Source organism: Macrobrachium rosenbergii, chromosome 6, assembly GCF_040412425.1.
Source record: "Macrobrachium rosenbergii isolate ZJJX-2024 chromosome 6, ASM4041242v1, whole genome shotgun sequence".
NCBI classification, from domain to species: Eukaryota; Metazoa; Arthropoda; class Malacostraca; order Decapoda; family Palaemonidae; genus Macrobrachium; species Macrobrachium rosenbergii.
The window spans coordinates 13,237,705-13,247,194 of NC_089746.1; positions in this window are offsets into that span (position 1 = coordinate 13,237,705).

Genomic DNA, 9,490 nt, shown 5'->3' on the forward strand with positions numbered 1-9,490 from the left:
TCTCTCTCTCTCTCTCTCTCTCTCTCTCTCTCTCTCAAGGCTCCCCACTACATTATTCACTTCATCCGAGAGGCCAGATCCAACTACCTATCCCCCCCCCACCCCGGCTTCCAGCAAAATCCAGCTCCACCCCGGCCACCACCGTGCCCCAGGGCTCTCTTACTACCCCCCGCCCCCCCACACTCTTCAGTTTTGCATTGCTAAGGCGGAAGAAACGGACGAAGTGATTGGTTCCGCTTTCGTTAAAGATGTGTTCTTTGAGATTTTTAATTAACTTTTAAGCGAATGTTTGTCTTTGAGAGTAGGAAGTCTGGTGTGTGTGTGTGAGAGAGAGAGAGAGAGAGAGAGAGAAAGGGTGGAGGGTTTTTTCAGAGTTCATTCTCTTAGGCAAGAGCCCGTGAGTGGACATTGCTATTAATATTATCAAAATGTTTTTTGTTATCATTTCTATTGACATCAAAGTGTTTTTATTATTAGTGTTATTGTACAATTATGTATAAATATACATGCATATATATATATATATATATATATATATATATATATATATATATATATATATATATATGTGTGTGTGTGTGTGAGAGAGAGAGAGAGAGAGAGAGAGAGAGAGAGAGAGAGAGAGAGAGCCACCCTTATGCTTTTCTGCGAGCGTTTTTAGGATGAAGTTGTAACGCTATAACCTAGCCCACGAAAGTTCAGTCGCCTTATTTATCTATAAATTTAGTTGCTCATATGAGCAAACGTGTCCCCTATATAGCAAAATAGCATAAGGATTATAATGAAATATTCTAGGATTATTTCCCACTGTCTCTTTCTGTCCATATTTATTATGTGACCTGAAATATTAACAACACAGTGATTACTCATAAAATTTACTCATAAAATTTACAAGAAGGCTTTGCTAAAGGTTTGCATATAAAAAAAAAAGAGACAGGTTATTAAGTTCATATCTCAGTAGGTATGCATAATGCTACTCCGAGTTTCTCAGGAAAGCTCTTATGCTTCATGAGCTCAAAATCCAGGGATCAGCTTGATTAAAAAATAACAAAACTCAAGCTGCCTGGCTTGCAGCCATATTTTCCCCTGGTCCATCAGTGTTTTTTCAAGAGGAATCTATTTTCACTGAAACGTTAATGGTTGCTGCGAGAGAGAGAGAGAGAGAGAGAGAGAGAGAGAGAGAGAGAGAGAGAGAGAGAGAGAGAGAGAAACTAACAGACAGGCATAACATCATTTCAGTCTAGTTTTACTGTATTTAGAAAAGGAGAATTTTGGCACCACTTATCAAAGGCATAGTGACGCGTACATAAATATTAAACAACATTATTCCTTTAAACTAGCTTTAGACTTAAAAAAGGACATTTCATATTCAAATCTACATCTATATTCATTACTCATTCATTAAACCTGATTTATATTCATTCATTAAAAGGCTACATATAAAAAAAAATCTTAATAGCGAACTCCGTGCGCGTTGTATATCAATCGAGTTGACGGTCCCGCCGTAATCTCTGCTGTGTGCGTGGAATAATGTCTCCCCCCTCTCCCCTCCCATCCCCACCCCCTACGCCACTTAATCTGTCAACGATGTCCGTCGAAAGAGGAATCATTATTATTCAAAATTGATAACGTACATTAGACTCCCACCTCGCCGCCGGCGGTGATTCGCAAAGGGCGTCACGGGGGAGGGAGGGCCTGAAGGGCGTGTGGGAGGGAGGGAGGAAGAGGGAGGGGTTGAGGAGGACCTCGGAGGTTTGGGGTGGGGGGGCTAATAGTAGTAGCCACCGGGTAAGCATATAAGGGATCATATTCGCTCCTCGTATAGCGTAGAGACGTTAAAGGATCTGATCGCAAATCCCCGGCGCCTGATCCTCCATCCCACGCCGGGGTAAAGGATCCGATCCTACTCTCGTCGCCAAGTCCTGCGTTAATTATGGATGATTTGACGAGAGTTTAACGGAGTAGGGGTCAGGAGCGGGGTGGGTTTTAGGGGGTGGGGAAGGACTATTCAAACATGGGACTCCACTCTTTCGTCCAGCAAATTGAGACGATCTGGGGAAGTGTCTTTATCATCTATAGAAATAGTTTAGATGATTTATAGTGAACCTTTTATTCATTTATTAATTTTTTATGACTTTACGTAAAATTCATCGCGGCTCTCCGAGTCCGTCAAACTTACGCTACTCGAAAGGTGTCTGAGAGAGAGATTTAATTGGAGTCAGGATATTCTCCGGCACGGTCCCTCTCTCTCTCTCTCTCTCTCTCTCTCTCTCTCTCTCTCTCTCTCTCTCTCTCTCTCTCTCTCTCTCTCTCTCTCTCTCTCTCTTGTTTAGTGTATCCTATGTGGATTTCTCTCTCTCTCTCTCTCTCTCTCTCTCTCTCTCTCTCTCTCTCTTTTGTTTAGTGTATCCTTATGTGTATCTCTCTCTCTCGCTCTCTCTGTCTCTCACTTGTTTAGTGTATCCTGTGTTTATCTCTCTCTCTCTCTCTCTCTCTCTCTCTCTCTCTCTCTCTCTCTCTCTCTCTCTCGTTTAGTGTTTTCATTGTGTATTTCTCCTACCTTCATCCCAGCAAAAGCATTGTATATCTTACGGAATTAAATTACATTTTCTTAATGAATTCATACGCATGTGAATAAGGTCCATCCTTCTGCACAAGACGTCGTATACAGCTGGAAAAGGAAGGTGAGGATGGGGGGGAGAGGGGGAATGAAGTAGCTGCAACAATGGAGGACAGTCTTAACACGTCTTCTCCGCTGAATACGTGGGAAAGTGGAATGTTGTTTGGTGGAGAGAAAAAAAAATGTTCATTCATTTTCTTTCTTTTTTTTTCTTTTTTAAAATTAGATTGTGAGCTCGAAAGGTGTTGTAAGATTGTATATATAGTATGTTCTTTTAGAGGACGTGTCTGTTTTGGATAATAATAATAATGATGATAATAATAATAATAATAATAATTATTATTATTATTATTATTATTATTATTATTATTATTATTATTTTCTTACTTCTCTTCACTTTAATATATATATTGTTTTGTTATTAATAGTAATTCAACCTTTCTCTCTGAGGAAGGTAGAGAGAGAGAGAGAGAGAGAGAGAGAGAGAGAGAGAGAGAGAGAGAGAGTATTACACTGAAATGAAGTCGCCTCGTTGTCGGGTGAGTTGCGCAAGGTGACACTTCCTCGCCGTATGAAACTCTCGCGAAATCGTCGAATCGCTCTCTTTCTAATTTGGACCCTTCAAAAAACAAACTCCGCTTTAAAAACGTATCTCAAGCGGGCGGTGGGGGTTTCTTTTTTTTCTTTTATCTATTTTTTCCCTCTTTTTTTATTCTTTTTGCCTTGACATCATCAGAAGCGCAAAGCGGATTAGCGCTGGGCGAGGAGGGATCATCCCGCCGAAAGTCGCGGAAGGTATGAGAAGGTGTATCAAGTCGTTTAATGCAGTGTTATGAAGAAATTTTATTGCACACTTCTTTATTATGGCTCTCTCTCTCTCTCTCTCTCTCTCTCTCTCTCTCTCTCTCTCTCTCTGGAGAGAAAGGTAGAGAGAGAGAGATTGCGACGAGAAAAATAACAGTATTAAAGGGTCAATGATTGGTGGTAATGGTTGCTTCGATGAGGCAGAACTTTTCATCAGATTTTCGTCAAATACTCTCTCTCTCTCTCTCTCTCTCTCTCTCTCTCTCTCTCTCTCTCTCTCTCTCTCTCTCTCTCTATAGGGAGCGAGGGAGAGAGAGAGTGCGCTCGCGATGAGGTAGACCCGTTCATATAGGATTCGATTACAGATTTTAAATCGTGTCAGTCATTCACATAACTAGTATTAATAACACATACAATATTTATTATAGATTGGACTTATCCCTTGGGAACACACAGAAGCACAAACACCAACACAATCGTCCCCAAAAAAATAGCAAATAATGAAAGAAAAGAAGTCTAAACACACACTACGCTGGAAGTAGCGACAGACATTACTCAGGACATGTATATGACAACTAAAACTTGAGGCGGGGGGAAGAAGCAGCTTTCTGATCTCCGTGAGTAACACGAGAAGTATGTTGTCATTCACGACCATACCTCGACCTTCTGAATGTGATTCGTCTTGTATATCGCATATCCCTCTAAGACAGAAATTGTAGCCATTAGGTGGAGTCAGCCTAGGGGAAGCTGATGGGACGAGTCTCGAGTTTCAGGGCAATCAGTAGATCACATCACTTGAGTGAGTCACTGTACCAGCTTGAGTGTACTGTTACAGTGTACGTGTGCACTGTAATCTTGAAACGACAGTTTCCATTGCTTCTTTTTTGTTTTCCATCGGCAGTTTACTCATTTTTCTCTTTGAAGTTGTGGAAATTACAGTTGAGGTTACTCAGGAAATGTGATACTGGTATCGCTGTTAACGGATCCCTGTAAGATACCCTCACGATAATATTCGGCCATATAAGAGTATAATTACAATATTTATGTTCATTTATTTGTTTTAGGTTGTAAGTATACATATATTTTATACAAAAAAAAGGTCAAGATAGACACTTGGAATTTACATAGGCCAGCAATCAACGTATAATAATGCAATGAATCACAGAATGGTTTTTGGAGGAGTACTGCCGAAAAAGGTGAATTATAGTGTGATGGACTGGTTTGGTGTTGTAGGAAAAACTAAGGATATTGTTATGGTTCTTGCTCTCGTCAGGACTCACATCCTCACTAATTGCACGCCGATTTAGAATCTTTTTTTTATCGCTGGATATGCGTACAAAATGAAACATATAAATTCAATTGTTCTGCATTTACAGCAATGATTAATTTCTAGTTAAGTTGCCTCCAGTCATTAGATGATAAGTGAAGATTTCAGAATACAGATATCAAAAGATTTCAGAATGTAAATATCAGAGGTGAATAGACATCAGAGGCGAAGATTTCAGAATCCAGATATCGGAAGATTCCAGAATGTAAGTATCAGAGGCGACGATTTCAGAATTCAGATATCGGAAGATTTCAGAATGTAAATATCAGAGGCGAAGATTTCAGAATCCAGAATGAGATGAAGATATCAGAAGATTTCAGAACAAGGAATCAGAAGTGAAGATTCAGAATTCAGATATCGGAGGTGGGAATTTCAGAATCTAAATATCAGAGGCTAAGATTTCGGGACACAGAAATCCGTGGACCCGGGATACTGTTAGAATGCAAATTTAGAATGAACCAGGACTAATAAGCTTTTACAGTATAGAGAACCTTAATGATTCCAGATAAATTTCACAATCAGGCAATTTTTTGGTGACAGATTCAGCAAGTATATACAATCCTGTAACTGATACAACAATAATAATAATAATAATAATAATAATAATAATAATAATAATAATAATAATAATTTCCTGTTAAACAGCATGGCTGCATTATTTGAATTAATTTTTATATTGGGTCTTTTCAATTTTCCTTTTAATTATTTTTCTCGTCTGTATTAATATTGGACAATAAATAACTGACCAGTGTTCGAACTTCGGCAAGGAGATATACAGTATATTTGGAGCGTATTAATAATAATGATAATAATAATAATAATAATAATAATAATAATACTTGTCATTATTATTATTATTATTATATTTTATACTATTATTATTATTATTATTATTATTATTATTATTATTATTATTATTATTATTGTTATTATTATTATTATTATTATTATTATTATTGGACAATAACTGACCAATGTTCGTACTTCGGTAAAGAGAAGTATATTTATAGCGTGTTAAAAGCAGTAATAATAATAATAATAATAATAATAATAATAATAATAATAATAATAATCATCATCTCCTCTTCTCATACATGCCTGCAATGTTTGTCCGCCCTCCCGGGTGCCGTTTTAATTTGTTTATACAGATATGTTTTGGTCCCCCGTTTATTTTCACGGCCGGGACATGATGCAGTTCAATTCCCTTGATGGCCGGCAAGAGATGCTATCCTCCTCCTCCTCCTTTTTCTACTCCTCTTCCTCCTCCTTTTTCTGCTCCTCCTCCTCTTCTCTCCTCCTCCTCCTCCTCCTCCTCCTCCTCCTCCTCCTCCTCCTCCTCCTCCTCCTCCTCCTCCTCCTCCTCCTCTCTCTCTCTCTCTCTCTCTCTCTCTCTCTCTCTCCTCCTCCTCCTCCTCCTCCTCCTCCTCCTCCTCCTCCTCCTCCTCCTCCTCCTCCTCTCCTCTCTCTCTCTCTCTCTCTCTCTCTCTCTCCTCCTCCTCCTCCTCCTCCTCCTCCTCCTCCTCCTCCTCCTCCTCCTCCTCCTCCTCCTCGCAACGACAAGTTGAATGCGACAAGTGACATTATCCTTTTTAAAATGCAAATGGCACCAGATGGAAAATAATCCGATTCGCGCCGGCGCGAAAGAGAGAAAATAGACTCGTAGCGATGGACTCGTAGATAGATGCATAGACTCGCGGTGGTGGTCTGTTGTCGCTACTCTTTTGTTTTTTTTTTTGCTTTTGTATTTTTTATTTTTGTTTAATTGGTTTTGTTGTGTTGCAATACCACATTACTTTGTAATATTATAGTTTTTCTCTCATTCTGTTTTCAATCCATCACTTTATATAAGTACATGAAAGTAGTACTATGTATTTTCTGAACACAAACACACAAATGTCTTGGTGTCACCTATCGGAACAAATGGATACACATTCCTTTTGTCTGCTTCTTACCTATATATAATGTATATATACATACATGTTTATATATATGTATATATATACTGTATATACTGTATATGTTTATGTATATATACACATATATATATTTATATATATATATATATATATATATATATATATATATATATATATATATATATACATACAGTATATACTGTATATATATTTATTTATATATATTTGTGTGCGCGCATGCATATGCATGCGTGCATGCTCATATGTATGGATATGCTGCTAAACATACTGAGATGGGCAAAGCCATGCCATGCCGTGTATAGTTTCCTCTAAGACGCAGTACTGTCCTCTTTTGCAAAGCTATTCATTGTTCATGTATTCCAGGTCGTTATCCATACCAGCTGCATGCTATTCCAGTTATTTGACGTTAGTTATTTAAAGTACTCACTTTCAAAATGCATGTCCGCTGGTGTGACCTGCTGAAAGTTATCATCGTTCTCCTTTATCAACTTGTAACACATCAAGCAACTTGTTTACCAAAGCATATTATTATGCGCGGAATTTTGAAGCCCTAATTACCCTTCTCGAGAGTTTTAAGTGAGACTAATTTATCCTGAAGTGTTTTTTTTTTTTTTCGTGCCCCTGTCACTGATAACAAACTCATCTAACTCCATTAAGCTCTGATATCTCCCATTTTCTATGAGGAGATTTCGCTCGTTTTCTTCAGGATGAACTGAGACGTGGATTATGGGACTAATAATTGCCGCATCACACGAGCGGATTCTTTTCTAACGAAGAGCTCCGCACGGAGATGATGTTCAATAATGAAATTTTTTTGACTGAACTGTATAGAAAAGGGTGTATACAATACAGTATAGATGAGATGATCTGAGAAATATACCGAAATAATGCTATATCATGTACTACTAACTAGCCAGTATTTTTCTAGGTAATTCTCAGGAAGACCTCCGCAGGGAGATTTTTTGAATGAATGATAGAGAAGAGGGTTTATATAATGCAGTACGGGTGGGATAATTTGAGAAATTTACCTAGATAATAAGAAACTTACCGTCTTTTGTTTTTGTTTTTACTCTTATCCCCAAGGGGCTGGTACTAAACACGGCGTCCCACGGATAACTTCCGCCATTTAGTACTAGCCCCTTGGGGATGAAGGTGAAAACATAAACAAAAGACGGCAAATTTCTCATTATCTCTATATTTATCAGATTATCTCACCTGTACTGCATAAAAGTGTACCTTAGTTCAACCAGACCACTGAGCTGCCCCGAAAGATTAGACTTATTTTACTTGGCTAAGAACCAATTGGTTACTTAGCAACGGGACCTACAGCTTACTGTGGAATCCGAACCACATTATAGCGAGAAATGAATTTCTATCACCAGAAATAAATTCCTCCAATTCTTCATTAGCCGGCCGGAGACTCGAACGCAGGCCCAGCAGAGTCCTAGCCGAGAACTATACCGACCAGTCCAATGTACACTACATTGCATACTGTACACCTTTTTCTACATTGTTCAGTCAAAAAAAATATAGTAATGAACAATATCTCCGTGCGGAGATCTGCTGTAGAATTACCTTTTTCTTTACTGATGTAAAATTGAAGTCACCCGACTTCTTTAGCTGATGTCACAGAATAGGGATCGCTTAGACATGTGTTTTGCCTCCCATGGTGGCTCTTTGGTACCGAATTAGGTAACTAGAATCAAAATTCAGAAAACATGCTTTCATGGCGTATATATTTAACTTTTATCTCAAAGTGTAACGGAAAAATTCGTTTAGAAAATGTGATCTCGAAATCGTTAAGAAACAAACTATCTGTCACTACATTTAAATTTATTGACTCTCTTGTTTATTCCAGAAAGTCGAAATTCATCATCGGTGAGATCAAACATTCTGTTAAACCTCGTCTTCCGTAGGACTAAACATTCTGTATCTGTCATTCGCTCCCCCAAGTTATGGACGAGAGAGCAAAATACATTACATACCTCTAGATGTAGCTAAAAAGTTATTTGGGAGTCACCTTTCTTTCGCCTCCTTCCAGCGAGTTACGCGCAGGAGGAGAGAAACAGAAATAAAAAAAGAAAGAACTCTCTATCTCGAGCGAAGGAGTATACTGTATGTATAGTCGTGGTCAATACATCATCTTTAGCGAGAGCCCATCACCCGTAATTGGCCGGAGTTTACGACATGATTTTAATCCCGAATGGTGTCATTAGGACCCCGGGATTACCCGTAATTGTCAAGGTGTCGGGTCCGTTTGTCGGGGTCCAGGTAATGCAATCAGAGAGGGGCATTAGAGCAACAAATAGGCGGCTGTATACCGCCGGTATGACCGCCTTATAACAGTGTTTACCTGGGTGTCCCGGATGAATTATTCAAGGGCCTCCCAGAGAGGCGTCTTCTGCTGAACGGATTGCGCCTCCGTATGGAGTCCTATGGAGCAGCAGCCTTCCTTCGTCGACGCTGGCGAGCTAGGAGCTAGGAGCTGGAGCGAGGAGTTAGAAGCTAGGAGCGAGGAGCTAGCAGCTGGAGCGAGGAGCTAGGAGCTAGAGCGAGGAGTTAGAAGCTAGGAGCGAGGTGTTAGAAGCTAGGAGCTGGAGCGAGGGGTTAGAAGCTAGGAGCGAGGAGCTAGGAGCTGGAGCGAGGAGCTAGGAGCTAGGAGCCGGAGCTAGGGGCGAGGTGTTCCCGCTTAAAGTGTGTCTTAAAACTTTCAGAATTCACTGGTTTAGTGACCATAAGGCGTTTTAGTAGTGTTTCAACTTGTTCCCCAGTCTTCGTGTTTGTTTTGGAGATTAGAGTTTT